We start from the raw sequence: 21,189 nt of genomic DNA, 5'->3' as shown, positions 1-21,189 counted from the left end.
TAGGACGCACTGCCCATTCTCCATGACGACGCCTCCTCCGAGACTGTCAGCCTTATATCTGCCTCTTTTTATCAATATGGGCAACTAATTCTCTGGACATTTATCATTTTAAACTGTCACAGTCCAGTGCCTTTCCCTGGGACTAAAATCAATACTGATCACGGTGTGAATACTTTTCTGACAAGGTTCCTATTTGTAGATTCACAAGTAGAACTAATGTGTGTTAAAGCTATTCACTTTGGCATTTTGAAGCTCCATTGACACATTAAATATAGGCGTTCACCACAACGATTAACCTTACAACTATTAAGTAATAAAAATCCCCCATACATATTTATTAGCCGAACATCCGGATCCAGCATGATGCCTTTCCCCGATGGTAGGGGAAGCAGAGAAAGTGGTGGAGAGGCTGAATTGAGACAGACTCAGTTTGCAGGATGTCATCAGGGTGCAGTAGTCTCAGAGGAAGTCTCTTTAGGGATGGATGCTCAGGTGAGTGAATACTGATGAGGAACTGAGGGGGGTGGTGGGAGAGTTGAGGTGACCTGAGATGAGACTTCCTCTTTCGAGCAGTTTTGGAGTGAACATCTGGACATGGACCTTAGTTTCCTATCCATATGATGGAGTCTCCCCAGCCTGTATACAGTGCCATGACATATACACAGGAGATCGATCAACTTGGTGCTTACTGAGCATGTCAGACGAGGGCAGCCACAGTCAGGAACAGCCAGGATTGGAGGATCTGGTAGCCACAGTGTCTCCGTGAACCACTGAAAGGGTTGAGAGAATTTGTACCCCACCCAGCTGGGAACTCGCTTCCTGGTGGCATACTAACGCCAGCTGTTAGGGTAGAGGTGGCTACAGATGTCCCCATTGAGGCTGATGGTTGGTGATTCCAAGAGCCAACCGTGCTCACTGATGGGGGATTGCTTCCTGAAAGTGCCTTTCTGGAGTCGGCATCATGAAGGACTCGGAGTGGGCGCCTGATCCTGGCACATACTGTGTGACTCCAGCAGCCTGGGGGTGGGCTCAGGCAGTGTTAGCATAGACACCTACGGATGCCACCGTCATTCTGATGATACCACCATCATTCTGATCATAGTGTGAGTGTCCCATCTGTTAACTCAGCATGTATACGCCTCCTCTAGCTGGGGCTTTGCAAAAGGAAAGGAGATGTGCTCTGGGATTGGCACCCTGAAATCCTAATATCCGTGCCACCACCCCTGAGTCATTTAGCCTTCCTTATCATTCCGCGGTGTTCGTGGACTCTGACTCAGGCACTGAAGTAAAACATCTAGAATAGTGTGGGAAGCCAGGTCTCTTTACAGTCTAAATGAGGGAGCTGGAGTCAGAAGGGACTGCCTGCCTGGAGGCGGAGACTATTGAGCTTAGCCAATCAGAGTGGAAGAGAACAGTACTGTAAGCTGAGGGACTGCATGTGAGTTAGGGCAGTGCACTGTGTCGACCAAATGACCTTAGAGGTTTTCCATGGTGAGAGTACAGCCCTTACAGGGTTCCCTCTGAGCTCCAGGGACATCTGTCCTCCCAGTGGGGGCCAAGCACAGCAGGGAGAGGAGGAATGAGTTCTGACCACTAGAGTTTAAGCTTTCCTAACCTTGCCTGATTTACTTCTCCCTTGCTTGGTGTCAGCCCCATGCTGTGATCCGATGGGCTTTCCCAGGCTTGGCTTTCTCTGGCATGTCCATCTTTATGACAGATTCCCTGAACGTTGAATTCCATCTGGATTTATGTTTTCTGGAGGACCCTGGGCAACACAGTCTGAAAATGCTTCAAGAACCAAAGAGTTAGGCATGAAAGTGGAAGTTTGGGACAGAAATGCCTTTAAATGACGACGTGATGTGTAGAGACAGGAGCCAAGGCAAATGCTGAGGACAGGGCCAGTTCTCAGAGTTAGTTTCCCGGGACTCAGAGTGCATGCTGGACATATTGTGAACTACTCCCAGGAGAGAAAAGCTGGTGTTTTTTTTTTGTTTGTTTGTTTTGTTTTGTTTTTGTTTTTTTCTTCTTCTTCCTCCATGAGAACTTGAGTCAGGAACCACCATTTTCTCTGTAAGAACTTGAGGAGACAGGGACCACCAACAGTGCAGGGCTTGGGTTGAAAGCAAATGAGCAAATGTGGGTTTAAACCAGGTCTGTGGACTGTAAAGTACCTCCCTGTCCCAAGATGCCCTATGGGTACTCTAAACCTGTCCCTTCTCTGCTTCTGGCTGGCAGGAAAAAGCTTCTGCCAAGAGCTCCAAAGGAAGCCTGGAACATGGAGCTTGTTAGAGAAATGGGGACTGTAGGGTCCTAGAGAGACGGCTCAGAAGTTAAGAGCCCTTACTGCTTCCCCAGAGGACCTGAGATTGGTTCCCAGTGTCCACATCAGGCACTTCCTAACTGCCCGTAACTCCAGTTCCAGGGGATCTAATGCCCTCTTCTGGCTTCTGTGAACACCCCCAGACACTGGAGACACACACACACACACACACACACACACACACACACACACACACACACACACACACACACACACACAATGTTAGTGAGAGCTGCAAGGGATCCATTGCAGATGCCGGAAGAGCAGGGAAACACAGCAGAGAGCCTTCATAAGCACTGTAGTCCCTGGTTGACCTGCCTCACTTACTCCGCAGGGAGGGCCCACTCCAACTCTCTTGTGATCTCAAAGGAAGGGAAGGCAGCCTGATGCTATTGGTAACCCTTCTCTACCACATGACCTCATCCTCACTGGGCATTCTCATAAGCTTGAAGGTCTAGCATCGGAGAATGACTTGCCAGAGTTGAGAGCGAAAGAGAGAATCCTGACACTTAACACTTCCACCTTCTAGTGTGCAAGGTCTGAAACAAGACTGGGGGCTTCTTCCCCGGTTAGGAAGTGAAGGCCAGGATGGCTCAGCACTACCATGGGGGGCTGGTCTCGCACCCCTTGGACCTGCTTTCGGGACACACCCCCAGCTCCGTGGGTTAGGCTTGCAGCTGTCAGAGGACAGATGCCAAAGTGCTCCTGGCTTTCCTCTGTTTCTATTTTCTATCTTGATGGAAAAATTGTGATTTTTCACACTGTCACGAAACCAATAGGTCCCTGACATATGTTTTTGTAATCTGTGTAGCTGGTTTCCTGTACTTCTGACAGTTCTATTACATGTCTGACAGTTATATGAAATTTTTCCTCTGGGAAGTTGAGGGGGACAGGTGCCTCCCCCCACCATTGTAAATCCCCCACCCCTTACTTCAAACTTCTATTTGGAGACTAAAGAACAGCCTGCATACTTTTCTTGTTCCTGCCCTGAATTTGCTGCCAGCATCCTCCCTCTCGGGAGGGAGGGTGAGGTTTACAACCAAAAGCCCTGTGGGGTGCCCTGAACAATACGGGTTCGAGGAAGGGAGACCAGAGGACTCTGGGGTCAACTGAGTTAACTTAAGACTCCATGGTGAACCAAACAAGCTGCTTGCCTTAGAGCGTCCTGCCCCCAGCCCTCCTAGACCACACCACCCGGGGCCAAGGGAGTGAGAGTGTCTACGTGAAGATGCCACATAAAGGCGGGCTGTGCACAGAGCGGAGGCTATAGCCAATGTGTATACCTGTATGCACGTCCATGTGGGCGTGTGCTGAATTCAGTGTCTCATCTGGTATAGAGACTATACCAGGCCCTAGGGCTACAAGGACATGCATGGCTCCTATATTTGGAAGGCCGTCAGAGGAATGTACCAATTTGGTGCTACTCCCATGGGTGGAGTTCCTTCTCTGGGAAGGCTCATTCTCTGGGCTAGGGATTGCACATTGGAAGCAAGTGTGTTGTCAACAGGCACATATGGAGGGCAGTCCGTGTCCGAGGAGAGATACTGGGGCATGGGACATGTTTTGATTTAACTTGGCTGCTCTTGCCTGGTGCTGAGGGCTCTGTCTTCAGGGTAAGTAGAAAAAACATAATAGAAACAGTGAAGGCTGAAGACACTGGAGGGAGGAGAATGATGGGCACCCCTGCCCAAGAGCACTATCTGCCCGAGGAGATGGGAGTCTGGCCACACTGGCCCTGTTACTGCATTTCTGGGTGGCTTTGGGCAAATCCCATTATCTCCCAGCCTCTGACCAATGAGAAAGCTCTGAATATTACCTTGGGGATTTTCTGTGAAGTACATATAATACGCTACTTGCCCCACAACGGCACCCCAGGCGCTGGGAATGCAAAGCCGATGCAGCATCTCAGCCTGCCTTCGAGATGTTATTTGGGTCCTCTCAATCGACTTAGCCACTCTGATTTTCCTGTCTGTGGAAAACGAGGTGTTGCCATGGCAACTGCCACATTACACGGGTGCTGTACTGATGATGCCTCTGAGATACAGAGCGGCTTCTCAAAAAGATACACTTTTCAACATGTCATGTAGGATTCTGTACTTGTTAGGGAAAATCGCATTTCCAGCAAAATGACATGCTTCTCTTGGGCTTGCCGACACGCAGCTTGCGCCTTCCTTAAACAAAGAATTTCATTCACTGCCTCTCTCCTGCCTGTCTGGCCTGCCACCATCTGCCACCCTTCGAGAGCCCCTAATGCCCTTTAAGTAAAACCTGAAACTGCAGGCAAGGTGGTGGAGGGTTAGGGTTCCACTCATCAGGCCCAGCTCCCAGAGTTGCCCCCTAGAGAGAGCAAAGGGACTGGGAGGCTAGGTTTCACACAGTGGCCAGAGTTCAGCCAGCTGAGGGTACGGCCTGTGCTTCTTGTGGTTTTTCAGCAGCTCCTATACTGTGACTTGACCTGATTTCTCCAGGTGGTGTTTAGAAGATGGATTTTTTTTTTTATGATCTGGTCTCACTCCAGTGTCAGCTGTAGAGGGCCTTCTGTCCCCTGTGTGGCTGATGTCCTTACTGTATCCGTGTGTTTATCAGACCCACACTGGCTCTCTCTTCCCTGTCAGAAGATGGGAAGTACATCAGGATGACACTGGCCTTGGCCCAACAGCCTGGTGACCTAGGATCCACAAGTTCACCCCTTGATATTGGTTCTCTCACCTTCCCAGAGGGCAGGCGAGCTGAATGCTCAGAGAAGAGTGACTCTCATAGCATCCCCAGATCCCGTCCACCTTGGGGTCCTGTGTGGAAGACTAGGAATCTCCTCTCTTCCAGGCATCAGATTGTACACAAGTCACCATGCTACTCCCAACGAAGTCTGTGCTGATCCAGGGATGAGTCCTGACTTGGGGAATGCAAATCACTAAGCAGCCTCTCGCCCTTGAGGTCAACTTATATGCACTGGCCCATGTTGAAGGGTTGCAATGACCATGTTGATAAGAGACCAGGGCAAAAACATCAAGCCTTAATGCATCCTGGTGAATCGATGAATGGACATTACATGGGGCCATCAAACTGATTGTGTTGAATGTGTGCTGAGTTGAGGGATATGTGCTTGGCACTCACACGGGTCCCTAGGGACTCACTGACCATGCTCTAGGACAGATATGACAAGGGACTCTGAGATACCTGGCCCAAGTGTGCCTCTGCAAGTAATTCAGGACAAGCTCAAATCAGTTTGTAAAGAACTGCAGACTCACAGGTAACCTCTGCAGGGGTGCAACGGACTGCTAACAGATCCTGAGCCATTAGTGAGGCCAGTGTCAGAGTGAGTCAAATGGCCTCTGCCCTGGTCAATGAAGACGGTTCAAAAGAAAGAACTCATTCCTGAGAGAGGGGTTGCAACAAATTTTGGTCTGAGGTTGTGCTGGTCTCCAATGAGAAGGAGTAAGTGGTTACTCAAGTACAAATTAGATCCAACGCTAGGCACAAGTGATTCAGATTTGATAAAACCAGTGGTGGCCATAAAGCTTTCCTGATAAAGAAAGGAGCTGGTTGCTTTAGATTCTGGCCAAGCCTTCACACTCCCTGCAGACAAGTCTTCACTCAGACTTACACCACTCCAGCATCCCCCATCTACCTCCAGGTGAAACACGGACCTGCACAGAGCCTCAAGTCAGTATCCTTTCTGTTTCTGCATGTGGGTTCTCCCTGCTTCCAGTAACCTAATGCATCTTCTGTCTCACAACACGATATTGAGTTTTCTAACCTGTGAGCCTAGTCTCATCACATTCCTGTCAAATGAGGGCCTAGCTTAGAATACAGTCCAGGTTCCTCAGTGTAGTAACAAAGTCCCTGAATGGCTGGGTCTCTAAACACTGGCCCTAATTCACCTCTCAACTCTGTGCTCTCTGTGTCTAGTTAGTCATGTGGCATCTTTCAGGTCTCAAAGGGTCTCTCTTTCTTCCTCTGGACCTTTGTACAGCTGGAAATCCTGCGTGTCCTCCATCTCTGAGCCTGGCTGCTTCTTGTTCCTTTTCCATCATCCTTCTGCCCAGGTGTCAACCCACTGCTTCCATGAATGAGGATGGTCCCCGGTGTGGCAGAGACTGTGTCTGTCTTCCAAGCATATGTCTTCCTTTTCTACAGGGTCTCTTGTATTGGCTAGACTCACGGCTGCCACAACAAACATGGCTCCCAAATTCCCCTCCATCCAGGGTTAGTCATATTGCTGAAATGCTGAGTTCCAGTCCAAGGCATACAAATGGAAAGGCTCTTGGGAAGTGTCCCAAAAAGGAAGGATTCGTAGTCTTTCTACTTCTCCTTCCTGCAAGCTGGAATGCAAACTGATACTGGAACTTGTGTATCCTTCCTCTTTGAGGCAAGAGTGGCAGGGACTTGCTAAGAAAGACAGAGCATGGAGAGGACTGGGTGCTTGGCTCCCCGATGGCTTGATCACCGCTCCCTCCCCAGCCCTCAGTCATGCCAGATTGCCTATCTTCAGACTTCTTTTATATGAGAGAGAAATAAGTGTCTGACTTGTGCTGTTATTTTGTAGCTCACTCTAATTGGTGCAGGTGCATGCGACTGAATACCTGCCAGTCTCAGTGCTCCCCTTTAACCAGACACTGGCAGGGGGGGCGGGTGCTCCAGGGTGGGAGCCTCTGTCTCTGTCCGTGTCTATAATTCTCTCCGGCTTTTTCTTGCAGTCACAAGATGGTGTCAGCAGTTCCAAACGTCAGCGCTTCTAGTGGTAGCTGAGATGGCTGGAGAGGGCCAGAGGTTCACTCTTCACACACTTGCAGGCAAACCTTCTCCGGTGCTCCAGTCTGATCCTTAGGGCATCTTCTCAACCAGAATCTTAACCCAATGGAGGCTGAGTCAAGGCATCTTGGGTTGCTTGACATCTAGAATGGACAAAGCCGAGGGTGATGCTCCCTTGCTGGGTGGCATCTGTTCACGGACACCTTTCCTGGGCAGGATGTCCCCAAGCACTGTGATTGTGATCCTTTAGCAGATCCTCTAAGAATGCAGTCTTGAGAGCTCTCTTGCTGGCTCTGCCTGGGTGGAGTCACGGTCCTTGTGTCCCATTTCTGAGAAAGGGCTGCCCAGGTGTGTGTCAGGGGCTTTCTTACCTGACTCAAGGCTGTAGATTTGAGGTGCTTTGTGCCTGCTTCTCAAATATGTCTGTACTTGAGAGTTTCCAGGGGAGTTTTGCAAATTTCCTGGGCTACAGAGACTTCTATGCGGTCCAGAGTGTGGCCTGGGTTCCAATGTTTCTAAATTTTTGCTCATCAGTTCTGATGCTCAGTCAAGAACTGTGTCTGGCTCAAAGTGTGAGAGGAATTGGCGTTTTTCTTGGTGGTCCTGGTCCACCAGGCTCTGCATTCGGTGGAGCTTCTGCAATAGTTTGGTGAATAAAGTGAGTGTTTGGGGCAAAAAAAAAAAAAAAAAAAAGAACCAAGGTTGTTTGATACAGCCCCTCTGGTCCTGGGATCACTACTCTGTTTCCTTAGGTGGCTGCCTCCATTAGAACTTCTCCCCCAAGACTCCTAAGATGCCTGATGATTCTTCTGACAGTCCCCAAGGACCATGTGAAGAGGGTACACCCACTCCCTCCTCAAGGAAAGTCAAATGACACCCACCAGGAAAACTCATGTGCAGAACTCAACACACAGACTGTCCTCCACCCCCTATCGTTCATCTGGCCACCAGCTTTGGTCCCAAAGAGATGTGTCATAGTCCTGCAGGGGGCTGTCCTTTGTCGGGGGGAGCAGGAGGGAATCCTGCCATCTTGGTTGGGTGGCAAGGAGTTCTGCTGTAAATACAGCCTGTCTGGGAAATGCCCAGGTGCTGTGTTTCAACAGCTCTGAAACCTAAAGCTCGGAAGGCTTTGAAATGCAAATATTTTGAAGGAAACATAAGGTAAACATGAGTGCTTATTTCCCCCTGATGAAAACAATATGCTGTTTGCTCTGAAATGTAAATAGGGTCTAGATGGCTTTTAAAGCAAGCCATGGCTCATATTTTTAGGGCCAGGATAATAATATCCCTAAAAATACTCTTGACAGACTTCCCACCCCACCAGAATCCACCCTCCTTTGTCCCAGACATTTTCTTCCAAGCTCTGCTGCCTTTTCCCACAAACACTCTAAATCTACCTACCCAATTCCAATCTTGAAGGCTACTGTCCTCAACCTTCCTCTAATTTTTTCCAATACTGCCACAGAGTTCCTTTCGGATAGAACTGGGTGGTGTGGGGGCTTGTCTGTAGCCAAAAAGCATTTCACTGACTTGAAAGAGATTTTATGGTGCATTGAACTCTAATCAACTCTAATAAGTGTTTAATGCAGAAAGAACATTTTGCCCCATAGCCTCAGGGTCCAGACTGACCATGCCTGCTGGTGGTCCTCTTTTGGTCATGAGAGAAGGACAGCCTCTGGGGCTTGGTGGTTCTGGTGGGTGCAGCAAGTGACAGCTGCAGAGAAAGGAATAATTAGCGATCTCAACCCCCCATAATGAGTAGCTCCATGATCCTTCTTGGAGCCATTAGGAACATCTATCTTTTTAATGATTGTGCTCGACAGCCGCGGGCCCGGGTGCCCGCTTCTTTCTGATGGGGTTCACGTTCCTCATCTGCTCACTGATGAACAAAGATGGGAGGCGATCATTTGTCATCTCCCTTAGTAGAGGGGGTCTGTGCTTTCTGGGCCAGCCATGGACCTGGGGCTGCTTAAAAGACCTGCAGCTACACTCCATGGGCCACTAGCACTGGATATCTCTGCTGTCCCCAGCAAAGGGGATGACTCCCTGCGGTGACCCCCATTGCCATTTGTGTCTGGAGGGACTTCCACCTGTGGAGTCCTCCCTCCTCCCTGCCACTCACCTGGTCTCCTGGAGTGTATTCTCTGGAGCTTGGAGCAGGTGCCTGCTTAGGAGTTGGGGTATGTCCTGGTCCATACATTGGACTCCCAGGATTGGGACTGAAAAGCAAACATTTTTGGGCTTCTTCAGGGTTTCTTGTGGGGCTGCACTGTACCTTGGAAAGCGTTTAGGGAAAGCAGCTCTTCATGGTCTGGTATTCCAAGGCAAAGCTTAAGGCAAGGGTTGCAGATAGCTATCTGTAACACAAGCTGCTTCTGCTTCTCAGATAGGAGATGTCTAGTAATTGCAAAATAGATGCATACAATTCCATATTTGCTGGGAAAAATGTAATACTTGGACACACTAACTTGGTCATTCCACATGGTCAATTCTCATGGGCGACTGCTTTAACATTTTTAAAATTCTGACAGTTCACCTCAGACCCCACCACTCCCTGACGGCCCATGCCTTGTTTGACTTGTTCATTTATATTATCTGTCTGTTCCTGTGCTTGAGTTAGAGGGCACTATTTAGACCTGTGATTTTTTTCAAACCTTACCTGGAGATGCATTTTCTAAAAATAAAAAAAGGGGAAAAAAGGGTTAAGCCTAGTGTAGATCTCGTGCCTTTGACCTCAGTGCTCTTAAAGTTTGTAGCAACTTTGAACGCTCTAAGTTATTTTCACTGAGGTCGAGTGAATAGCAGCATCCTTGGGGCCATGGAACACAGCAGAACATGCCCTGTTGGAACAGGGTCTTGGAGCTCAGAACTAGCAAGGCAAGAGAAACCCTGGCTGACGGTTGTTCTCCGAAGAAGCCTGAACACAACTGCCCACGGTGCATGCTTGCACACAACAGTGTGCCTGTCTTATTGGTGCTTGAGCTTGCTGCGTGGGTGCTCCCACCATTTGCATGCCGTTCTTACTGCAGCATGCAGCTGCCGATGCATGTGCCCACCTCTAGCCACTCAGCCCCAGGCACACTCCAGCCTGAAATTAAGCTTTAAGGGGTATGAGAACTTATTCCTGCTCACCAACCAAGCAGAACCTGTCGCTGTAAGTGGTTCTTCCTGAACCGGTTTGACCCAGATTTGGGGCATCTTTAAAGTGTGAGCATCTTCCTGATGCCTTTCCTTAACTGCAGGGTCAATAGTTTTAAAACCACGTCTCATAATATACAAACACACCGGCATAAAAATAGTAGGGCCTCAGCTGAGCCTTCAAGCAACACAGGTGACTTTTAAAGGGAACGGGAGGTTATACCACTCACTGCCTTGATACCACCTGGTCTTCTGAATTGGGGTCATTAAAGAACAATTATCTAGGTTTGGGAGGGACATACCATCTCTTTTGCAACCTCTTCACTCTGCAATTTTAAATTTGAAAGCAGCCATAGCTGTCAAAGTGTGGCCGTGTTTTGATAAAACTTTATTTACAAAATTGTAGTGGGTTGGATTTGGCCACTGTGGCTAACCCTTGCTCTGGTCTATGTTGAGGACTCTGCACTGTCCTTGGAGTCCCCTTCATAGATATATTGGACAGCAGTGATGCGGGTACATTTGGAACTTTCTAGTATCAGGTCCCTGATGCTAACTGTGCACAGACCCCACTAGTTAAAGCCTTATTCCTGTATTCCTGATTTCAGATACACTCTGTCCAAGAATTAATATCCTCTAGAACCCTTGTTAGGGGTTGATGATTCCATAGAATGGTCACAGACTCTAAGAGCTGGGTCTAAGCTCTCTGGGAAACATTGCTGTGCTTAGTTGGCAATGTCTGTTCTGAATGACACGGGAAGACCAAGCAGTCTGTGATATGCGCTGACAAGAAGGGGGAAGGTCTCTGTACCCAGTACCCTCTTTTCCAAACAGTATCTAATTTCCTGGGTTTTGTCCTCTAAGTTGTGATTGCCCTGTGGCCTGTCTTGTCTAGTCAGAAGGATGCTACTCTCTCAGGTTTGAATTGGGCGAGTTTAGAGAGGAGCCTTCCCTGGCCCCAGTAAGTCCCCATAACAATGCTTGGTATTAATCACTTTAAACTGAGGCCCAAGGCCAGGTCTGGCCCCAGGAGGATGCTATCGGGTTTCTCTGAGTTGTCAGGTGGTATAGAAAGTGGAATGGACTTGACAGGCTAGGCAGGAGGTGGGGAGCAGACAACAGATAACCAGGAGGGCCCGTACCAGGGGAATGGAAGGTGCACAGAAGGATATTTCTGCCCAGAGAACAGTATATATGAAAGTTTCTGTCAAGAAGGGAGATGCATATTTGGGGAAGACGGGAATGAGATTGGAGGCTGACGGGAGAAAGGGTTGTGAAGAATGGGTTCCCTTCCACACAGAGCATTTCAGCCAAGGGGAGAAGCCATTCCTTCCTGGGTCCCCTAAGTGTCCCTAGCTTTGGAACCACCATCCACAATGTAGGACTGTAGGCCAAAGATGACACGTATTCCCAGAACCCTCTTCTCTGAGCTGGAATAGGTGTGAAGTGGATGTTGAAGGTGGGAACACAGAAGAGTTTATCGTTCTCCATAGGCCATGGCAACACGGAGCTGCAGAGGTTCCCAGAAAGCCCCAGCACTGAGTTTGTTCTGATTCCTGGTCTTGCCCACCATGCTGGGAGTGGCTCAAGCCATCTCCTAAGCACTAGACTACAGATGGGCAGAGGTAGCAGACTGTCTTGAAGTTCCCACACACCCATGTTGTGGGGCCTCCTCCGGTCCTCTCCACATTTCCACCTGCCCAGCCCACCTGAACTGGCTAGTTTTAGATCAACTTGACACAAGCTAGAGTCATTTTGGAAGAGGTAACCCCAATTAAGAAAATGCCTTCGCTGGATTGGCCTGTGGGAAAGCCTATGGTGTGAAAATGATTGATGTGTGAGGGCCCAGCCCACTGTGGGCAGTACTGCTCCTAGGCTGGTGGCCCTAGGTTGAGAAAGCAGGCTGAGGAGCAAGTCAGTAAGCAATGCAGCTCCGTGGCCACTGTATCAGTTCCTGCCTGCCCTGACTTCCCTAGATTATGGACTACAAAGCTCTTTGATGAACTAAACATTTTCCTCTCCAAGTTGCTTTTGGTCATGGCATTTTATCGCAACAGTAGAAAACAAATAAGACACCACCTCATCTATGTCAGCTTCTGTGATGGTTAGTGTAGCTGTCAACTTGACTGGATGAAGAGAACCCAGAGGCTCACTGTTATGGTGAAAGTGGAGCCAACCTCCTCACGGCCTCTGGGGTCTCATTCTTCATGCTCAAGTCCTTTCCAACCTTAGCACTAACCTTGGGAAGCTTGCCACTGTTCCCTGGGTAATCAGGTCCCTGTCCCTCTGAGTCTTTGCATAGGTCTGTTCCTTGGGCTGGAGAAGTCAGGCAGAGTCATAGAGGAGGTGATATTTATATCATTCACTGAAGACTAATATGAAAGTTTGGGGAAAAGGCATATTAAATAGCCCTAATGTTCAGCTTCTACACAAGCAGAGCTCTGGTTGCATAAACAGGCCTGCAGCACTACCTTGAGTGCTGTTTGGAAGAGAGACATGACCTCTCTAGTGTCAGGTAGGGACTCCAATAAATGCTCAGGCTGCACACAGCTCAGGCAGGTTGCAAGACTTTGAGACCTGCAATCCTTCTAGCTGTGAGTCACAGGCAACTGCTGATCCACAACTACGTTTGACCTACAAAGCTAGCAATTTCGTATGTTCCACCCTAATCGCCTCTCTGTGACTCTGTAAATGGGGTTAATAGCAGTACCACTCTCACAGGATTGTGGAGAGATTAAGTGAATTAACACCTGTGTGAACACCTGGGCGGGAACCTCGCACAGCAAGCAGGTGGTAACAATAGAAAACACCCACTTGGAGCACCTACTATGTTCAGAGGCTGTCGAGTGTTAACCGGCAGGCTCTTGCAGCATGCTTTCAGCAAGTCCAGCTCCAACCCTACTTGACAGGAGGAGGCTGAGCTCCAGAGGGGAGAATTAGCCCAAGTTTGTATGGCTGGCGTGTGGGGACCCTGGGTTTGAATTCAGCAGTCCTCAGATAGGATCATTGAAAGCTATTTTGTTAACTAGTGGGTGGAGAGGTATTAGGGGATGTAGGAGTTTCTAATACCACTTAAGATACATTACCCAGGGTTATTGAGAGGAACACACACACACACACACACACACACACACACACACACACACACAGAGTGGGCGGTATTAAATTGGCTTTCACGATGGGGTCTCAGTAATCCAACAATGCTGGTCTACACAGTGAGAGGCAGAGAATCAGCTTTCTGACCGAGGAAGTGGGTCACCTCAGCAGCCCCCAAATCAACCCTGAAAGCCTGGAACTCCCTGTGGATGGCAAGTATTAAGTCCAGTTTGAAAGGTCAAAGATGAGTCTGGGCCAATAGACAGATCAGTCAGCAAAGTGCTTGGCCATGCAAATACCAGGGTGTGAATTTGATCCCCAGAACCCACCAAAAAGAGCCAGATGTTGTGGACATACTTGTGTCCCAGTTCTGGGGAGGTGGAAAAATGAAGGGTTCCTGGGATTTACTGACCAGATGTCAGAGCCTACTAAGCCAGCTCCAGGTTCAGGGAGAGACCCTGCCTCAAAAAGCGAGGCAGATGACTCCTGAGGAACACCACATGTAATGATAAATATTTCCCCCATTTTTTTCTATCTAGAAAAATTAACCACGGTGAGGAAATCAAGTCCAGACTCTCAGCCTTCAGCTGCGTCCACAGTGACGTCACCAAAGACAGAGACAGACTTGGTAAGAGACGCTTGGTGGCCACCACTGTGTAGTGTTTCCACCAGACAGATGCTGTTGACAGGGACAACCTCAAAGTTAGGGTAACACTGAGACACAGAGAAAGAATGTGAAAGCCGGGAGTTCTGAGTATTTATTGCTTTTGTTTTTAGTATAATTTATTTAATTGTGGGTTTATATAATCTAATTTTTACATAATAGCTGTATTTAACACCCAGCTTATAAAACTTCTGAAAACTGAACAACTGGCTCCTGTGAGCCATTAGGAGCCGGCTCCAGCGTGCCACCCCAGGGTTATTGTGGGAAGTAAATAATTTAATGCTTTCAAAACGCCCAGGAAACCTCGGCAGACAGAGTCAGCCCTCCATTATAACCAGCTGATCTTCCGATTGACTGTTCTACTTCTTGTCTAGAACTTGAGTCCCACAGTCAGGGCCCAGGTAGACAGACTTCCCCTACTTGAGCCTGTTCTCCTGAAGACAAATGTCCTGCTTCCAGCAGACCCTGGTGTGAGGAAGCTGGGCTTTCTAAAGCTCTTGGGTCTAGATGGAGATGGTTGCACCTTGTCTGACCCCTGTCCACCCCAGAACTTTCTAAGTATCACGAGTCACAGAAGTACCCTCCTCTAGCAACCTGGCCTTCCCTGGGGACCCATCTGGTACTTTGCACACAGGGTTTGTTTGGGGGTGGGGAGTGCTGAGTGCTGCTTCTTGGGTGCTGCAGCAGGTTGGAAGGCTGATGCTTTTTTTTGGCTCCCCCCTGCTTCTGTCTTCTGCAGGAGGTCTACTGAGAGGGCAGTGCTTGGCAGAAAGAGGTTCATTTTCATCTTCCAGCTGAGCCAGATTGGCTGGTGACTCTGCAAAGGGGAAGCCCTGACCATTAGAACCTAAATTTTGCTCACATCCTGCCAGGGGAGGAATGTGTGTGGAAAGGACAGTGGAGAGTTCCCTCAAAGGCTGATAGAAGTAGTGAGAAAGCTTATTTTATCCTCGAGTGTTTCTTAAGCATGGGCCAGTGGGCCAGGGTTCTGCTACATTCTGGAGTTATAGAGACACAAGTTCACAGCTTTTGCTCTCGGGGATATTTCGTTATGGTAAAGGGAAACAGTACGCAGCGGCCAGGCTGCCACCAGCGGTCACCCAGTGCCGCCTGCAGCAGGTGATAGTTATTGGTTGTGAAGGGTGTTGGCAGGTTCCCAGAAGGGATAGGTGATACACGATTTACTTGTGGAAATGAGCAGAAGCCTGCAAAAATGGTTAAGGGGCAGAAGGAACAGCTCTTCAAGCAGGATGTTGCTGCCTGTACACAAGAAAGTGACTTAGATGTGGTCAGTGTGGTTCAAGGACTTGAGCGAAGGAGCCAGACAGCAAGAGGAGGAAGGACTCTCCCTTCAGCGGCGCCACCTACATGAGGCACATGTGCTCTCTGCACATGGTGACCCAGAAAGCTAGACAGTAGAGGGTAGAAAGGAGGAAGTGGATGGAGAGAGAGTAGGGGAGGTAGATCAGGAAGGAAGGGTCAATCGTGGGTTCAGAATCGTCTGACAATTGTGCCTCATATCCGTGGGACCTCTGGAGAACCCCGTGGCAGGCTGAAGAGTCTTCTGGCTCTCTGCTGGCTGCCCCTGCAGCCCTGACTCCTCTGCTGCTTGGCCTTGTCTGTGCGCTGAAAGACCTGCTTGCTGCACCCCTAGGGTGCCAGAGAGGTTCTGAGATTCAGCTCTCTGAACTTCAGCCTCATTATCCATTCAACAAGGACAACCATTCCTCTCTCTCCCAGAACTGTGGGTTTTGATGAGGGAGGCTAGAATGGAGAGGGTAGTGAGCTGGTCAGAGCCACCTCATGATCAGATACTTTCTCTTGGGTCACCCTACCTGGATGCCAGTCCCGGCCCTATAAATCCCATATGTCAGGAAGATGTGATGAGGAACAGGGATGAAGAGCTATGTGTGCAGGGGCTAGTCCAAGTTGCCCTCCATCCACCCTGGGCTCTAGGCTGTTGGCCAGTCCTTTCTCCTCATGCGGTGAATTTCCTATCATTTGAGATAGGATGAACTGAACTATAGTTGATGGACAAATTCTTGATACTCTCTATCCCCGTGGGTCATCTTAGTGGGTAAGGCATTCTTTCTGAGGGAGCTCAGGCAGTCTTGTTCAAGTGCTTCTTGACATGGATTCCAGGTGGATCCTGTAATACACGGAAAGGTCACGTGAGGTCTGGGATTAGCACTCTCCAAATGCCATACATTCCCAAGCTCGGTGGTTTTCAGTGCTTTCCACAAAGTGTCAGGAAACTGGCCCTGACCTTTTTTACTCTCTTTCAGAGGAGGTCTCCACACACACATACACCATGATGACTGTGTCTATGGGGTCTTCCATGATTCTAGAACAGCAAGTCAAAAAGTCTATTTCGTGTGTTGGTCAACACAGCTATTTCTTCCTTTGTTCTCTTTAAACAGTTGTAATGATAGGATACAGTTCATAGACTATATTATTTACCCACCGCAAGTTGACATGCAGTGGTCTTAAGCTCATTCTGTACTATCTTACCATCCCAATAAACAAATCATTAGGCAAGAGGAGATGCTATGCTCTTCAGCCACGATCCGACAGTCTCCCGTTTGTCCTAGCACTAGGCAACCACTCATTTTTATTTTTGCTTATCTTAGCTTGGAGTTCTGAATTCTGAGTGTTTCGTAAGAATGGAACCATAAGTTACATGTGCATTTGTAACTGGCATCTCCCACTTAGCATAATGTTTCCATAGTTCATTCATATGGTGATAAGTCAGTGCTCTGTTTCTTGTTATGGCTGAGTAATAGTCCATGGCAGGATATTTCATATGTTTATCTACTCATCCACTGATGGACATTTTGTCTCGTCCTACTCTTTGGAATAGTGTTGCTGTGAGCAGTTGTGTACATACTTCGTGTGGACTTGTGATTCATTTCTTATGAGTATATACCTAAAACTAGGGTTGCTGTGTCACATGGTAACTCCGTTGTGTGGTATGAGGAACTGTCTTTCTAAAAATTTCCACTTTGACTAGGAGTATAGTAAGATTCTTGGTTTCTAGATCTTTTCCTGCTATTGCTATTTGACTTATTGATTATATCTGTGCCACTTGGTATCAAGGGGTGAGAAACTAGTTCCAGCTTGTGTTTTCCTGGAGGTACATGATATTAAGCCCCTTTCTACATTCTTGTTGACTGCTTGTAGGTTTTTTTCTTGAAGAAATGTGTATTACAAATCTTCACTACTTTTTAGTGGGACTGTCATTTTATTATTGAGTTGTCTGAGTTCTTTATATATACTGCATATATATCCCTTAGTAGATGTCTGACTTGCATTTCTATCTTCCCATTTAGTGGTTCTCTTTCCACCCCCCACCCTCACATTTTGGTGATATTTTTTGAAAGCACAAAGTTTTACTTTTTAGTAAAGTCCTTTGTCTATTTTTTTTAAATTTTGTTGTTTCTGTGTTTGGGAGTCACATCTAAGAAACCATTATCCGATCTGAGATCACAAAGCATTTACCCCCATGTTTTCTTCTAATGGCTTTCTAGTTTTAGCTTTTAAATTTGGAAATTTTATTCAGTTTTGGGTATTTTTACATATGGAGTGATGTACAGATCCAACTCTGTCCTTCTGCATGTTGTCCCAGCACTGCTTCATTGAAGAGACTATTACTTCCCCATGAATTATATTTTGGCACCCTTTCCAAAGATGAATTGACTGTCAGTGTGAAGATGTCTTTCTGGATTCTCAATTTGACTCAATTAATCTCCATGTTTGCTCTTATGCCAATTCCACACTGTCTTGATTACTGTAACTTGGAAGTAAGCTTTGAAATCAGGAAGTGTGAGTCCTCCAACTATGGTTATTCTAAGCCTCAGTGAATTTCCAAGTGAGCTTTAGGATCAGCTTGTCCAGCCCTGCAAAGAAAACAGCTGAGATTTCACTGGGAACTGTGTTGCATCTATGGATGGATATGGGAGTGTTTCCACCACTCCAGGGTTACGTTGTTCAATCCATAAACATATGATGTCTTCCTGTTCATTTGGAGCTTTCATATCCTTCAACAGCTTGGTAATTTTCTGAATGCAGACTTTGTGTTTCTTTTATGAAATGAGTTCCTGAATATATTTTAAAAACTGCTATTGTGTATGTGTGTATGTGTCTGGTGTGTGTGTGTGTGTGTGTGAGAGAGAGAGAGAGAGAGAGAGAGAGAGAGAGAGAGAGAGAGAGAGAGAGAGAGAGAGAGAGAGAGAGAGAGAGAGAGAGAGCATGTGTGTGCCAGAGTGCACATGTGGAGAATTCACGGATCAACTTTATAGAGTCAGTTCTTTTTCGACCATTGTGTAGGCTCCAGGGATTGAACTTAGGTCATAAGGCTAGTGTGGCAAGCACCTTTATCCTCTCAGCCATCTCACCCACCCTGAATTTCCGAGAATTGTTTTTTTGACACTATTGCAAACTGAACTGTTTACCTAGTATCCTGTCCTATGTTTACCTAGTAAAATGTCCACTACAGGCTCACATGTCTGGACACCCGGCTCCCGGCTGATGGTGTTGTTTTAGAAGGTTGTGGGCCTCTGGGAAGTTAGGCTTATCTGGGAGATGTAGCACTAAGTGCAGGCCTGGGGGGTTATACTTGGGTCCTGTGTCCTCTGATGAGCCATCTCATGTTCCCAATACTCTGCCTTCTCTTCCAAGATGGCCTAAAACCATAATCCTGAATTAATTCGTCCTCTAGTAAGTTACCTCTGTCAGGTTTTTTGTCCCGGTAATAATAACAGTAATCAATACTAGCCTACTATTCACTTTAAGGCATTTCTCCTGTGGTATTTTATATGATCATGCTGACTTCCTGGGTTTGAACTTCTTGGGTTTTTTTCCCCATAGATAAGAACTTCACAGATAGGCTCTGCCTCACCCATGATAAGGGCATCCTATCTCCATCTAATTCTGAGACATTGTTTGTATTGTGTCTCCTCATTTGGTGACTGGTCTGTAGGGGGCCCCAACTGGACCATATAGCTTTAGGAGTGAGGGAACAGCAGAGAAGGTGCAGTGTTGTCCATATGTAAGTTGCATTCTGGTGAGAAAGGTAGGTAATAAACTGAGCAGTTCACTAAATTGGAGATTCTAGATGATCACAAGCACTATGGGAGAAAATAAACTCATCTTAGGAAAGACTGTTCAAGGGTACCACATAAGATGTAATGGGAGGGCATGGGAGTCTTCATTTGGGATATGATTTGAGGATGAAACCAAGTATTGGGTGAGCCAAGAGGAGGGCCACAGGGGAAAGACAACATGTGTCAGCCCCAGAGGGAGGAGCACACTGCAAGGACTGTTATGGCTGTATCAGAAGTTGGGACCTCAGTGAGCAAGAGGAGTTGAGTAGATAGACAAAGTCCCCAAGGGGTCAGAGCCACTTATTTGGTAAACCAATACAGGAATAGAGAGCTGGGTGTGGTGACACATGCCTTTAACCCCAGCACTCAGAAGGCAGAGGGCAAGCATCAGGCATATTTCTGTGAGTTTGAGGACAGCCTGGTCTACAGAGTGAGTTCCTAGACAGCCAGAGGTACACAGTGAGAATCTGTCTCAACAAAACAAAAAAGCAAAACCAGGAACAGAGAACATACTGAATTCTAAAGAGCAGTGGTTTACCCATCATGGTCTGCTCACAGGCAGCCTCGGTTTCAACCCACAATGAGGATTCTGGTTGTAAATCCTGGAATAGAGGTTTGGCTAAAATTGACCTGCCACATGACCCATGGACTTGGGGCATCCTTTTCTATTAACTCACTTAGATCATAGCTGATCTGACTTCAGATGCTTCCTACAATATTGTGTAGAGTATTGCACTGATGCTTTTCTCCATTTCATTATTGCCAAGACAATGTCTCTGCCTGTGGCTGATGGATAGGTTGTTCACCTGTAGCGACAAATGGCTGGAGAGTGTGGCTAAGTCATATGTAGGATAAATTCAGATAGAGAAATGTTGAATGCAGCAATGCTAGGAGGGGTCAGCTACACAATGTCCTTTCCAGAAGAGCCTGAGGATGGCCTCAGACACTAGCCATTCCACCTCCATTGCTTTGTACAGGAAATAGATAGGACCCAGAGAAGGAATTAACTTTGATTTTTGGTAACACTGGAAAATTGGGAGGCAGAGTAAAATCAAAGCTCACTGTGTCTAGACTTTCCATGGCACCTTATTTCCTTCAGTGGGTTGGAGCCCATTGGCCTGAAGGAAAGAACAATTAATGTGTGTTTCCTATAGATTGCCTAGCACTCAGGAACTAGTAGGTCCCTTCATGGCAAATGTCACTGGCATGACACACCTGGTTAGTCCCAGTGTCGTCCGAGTAGCATTCACTCTCTTTTAGCCTTTTAGGGTGCAACTGGACTCCTTCATTAACTGATATGCACTGGTTACTGTATTTTCCCTATACTCAACCTGGTCATATCCCAGTGACTGCTATGGTAACCATGTGGTCTAAGCTTAGCAAAACCCCTCTCCAGGCCTTTTGCCATATGAGCTGATCTAAAAGAGCTCTGTGGTGTGTGTGTGTGTGTGTGTGTTTGTGTGTGTGTGTGTGTGTGTGTGTGCATTCAGAGGCCAGAGATCAACCTTGGGTATCATTCCTCAGGTGTCAGACACATTGTTTTTGAGACAGAGTTTCTCATTGGCATGGAGTAGTAGTCTGGGATCAGTAAACCTGAGAACCAACTGTTCCAGCTTCCATCAGCACTGGGGATCAAACACACAGGATCGCTCCCAGTTGTATGTTGTTTTTGTTGTTGTTGTTGTTTTTTGGGGTTTTTTTTAAAGCATGTGTTCTGGAGATTGATCTCAGGACCTCATGCTTTATGGCAAACACTTCACTGACTGAGCTATCATCTCAGTCCTGTATTCTTTTCATGTACTTGTTTGTTTGGATACAAGTCAGAGGTGACTGAAAGTGATGTTTTTGTACTCTTGAGAACCTAAAACTGGAAGAATAAGGTCAACAGTAAGGGGAAAGCAAGTGGATACTAGACATCACACCTTGGGGCATTTGGGAGCCTGGATCCCATTGTTCATGATCTCTGATCTTTTTGAGGAAGTTTCTTTGGGATAGTGATGCCTACTTGGCCTTTTCATGGGCTATAGGAATCCAGTTACCTGCTCCTGCTCCAAAGCCAGCCAGGGCAAGCCTTCAAGACCTTTGAGACACACAGAACTGTTAGGACGCTTGTTTATTCC

General features: G+C 47.4%; 2 long non-coding RNA genes across 2 annotated transcripts in view; one reads left to right on the top strand and one right to left on the bottom strand.

Moving 5' to 3' along the window:
• Positions 1 to 21,189, top strand: part of LOC110343749 — a 115,734-nt gene that overhangs the window by 28,725 nt on the left and 65,820 nt on the right. Inside the window, exon 2 of the long non-coding RNA XR_005877948.1 lies at positions 13,843 to 13,931. This is a non-coding gene — a long non-coding RNA (uncharacterized LOC110343749). The remainder of the gene's footprint in view (positions 1 to 13,842; positions 13,932 to 21,189) is intronic.
• On the bottom strand, positions 7,284 to 10,375 carry LOC110343741. The gene is made up of 4 exons (XR_002386063.2): positions 10,205 to 10,375; positions 9,195 to 9,291; positions 8,702 to 8,786; positions 7,284 to 7,708 (listed from the first exon to the last, which is right to left on the bottom strand). It is a non-coding gene; the product is annotated as an uncharacterized LOC110343741 (long non-coding RNA).

Source organism: Mesocricetus auratus, unplaced genomic scaffold (assembly GCF_017639785.1).
Source record: "Mesocricetus auratus isolate SY011 unplaced genomic scaffold, BCM_Maur_2.0 Super-Scaffold_100006, whole genome shotgun sequence".
In the NCBI taxonomy this organism is placed as follows: domain Eukaryota; kingdom Metazoa; phylum Chordata; class Mammalia; order Rodentia; family Cricetidae; genus Mesocricetus; species Mesocricetus auratus.
The sequence above is the reverse complement of the archived record's forward strand: the minus strand, read 5'-3'. Positions and strand labels throughout refer to the sequence as shown.